This window comes from Podarcis vaucheri, assembly GCF_965113315.1.
Source record: "Podarcis vaucheri genome assembly, chromosome: 1".
Taxonomy (NCBI): Eukaryota; Metazoa; Chordata; class Lepidosauria; order Squamata; family Lacertidae; genus Podarcis; species Podarcis vaucheri.
Window position 1 is genome coordinate 9347201 of NC_138759.1, and position 927 is coordinate 9348127.

The window sequence follows — 927 nt, forward strand, 5'->3', positions numbered from 1 at the left end:
GCTTCTCGCGGTGCTTTAACCGCCTCAGGCGCTTGGCAGCCTGTTTCCCGCCTTTATTTTAAGTCCTAACGGCAGCGGGGCGGGCGGGCGGGGGAGGGGAGCTGCGCCGCCTGAGGAGATTCGTTTGGCGGGAAGCCCTGAGGGGGTTGGCTGAGCCCGCTGCGTCCAAAAGGCGGCTTTGCTCCCTAGTCAGTTCCTCTGGGCGCAGTGGGGCTTTACTTCCGAGTAGACACGGTTTAGGGTTGCGCGCCCTTCCTGCGGGGATTTATAACATTCTACGGCAGTTAAAATGTGGGGGTTTTGGGGGGGAGGTGTAATTGATTTGCTTTTTGTTTTGCTATATGTAATGTATATAATAAAGTTCTCATTTTGCATTATTCTGTTGTGGAGCGCCCTGGGCTCTTTGGATTAAGGGGTGGTATACAAATTTAATTGGTGGTGACGATAAATATATAAAAATAATGACGACAGTAGAATTCTCCAAGCTTAATAGGGTTGACATATTTCAAAAAGTGAAAATCCAGACACAAAAGTGAGTCTTCCAGGAAATTCTGAACATATGGCAACCCATGAGTGAAGCACTGTATACAAATTTAATAAATTATTAGAATTATAATCTACTAAAAATTAGCAACAAGAGTATTCTTCTCCAAGCACATTTGGATGGAGGGCTGTATACAAATTTAATAAAAAAATATTATTATTATTATTATTATTATTATTATTATTATTATCTATATTAACAACCATAATCTTCTCCAAGCACCTTTGGGCAGTTCCCCTGTCATGTCTCAGATTGCACGTCTGATTGATTGATTGATTGATTGCACGTCCCACAAGAAGAGTGCAATCGTAAACCATATTTGCTCGGGATTAAATAAATGCACCCGTATTTTTTTAAAAAAAGATTGAAGTATTAAAGAGTAC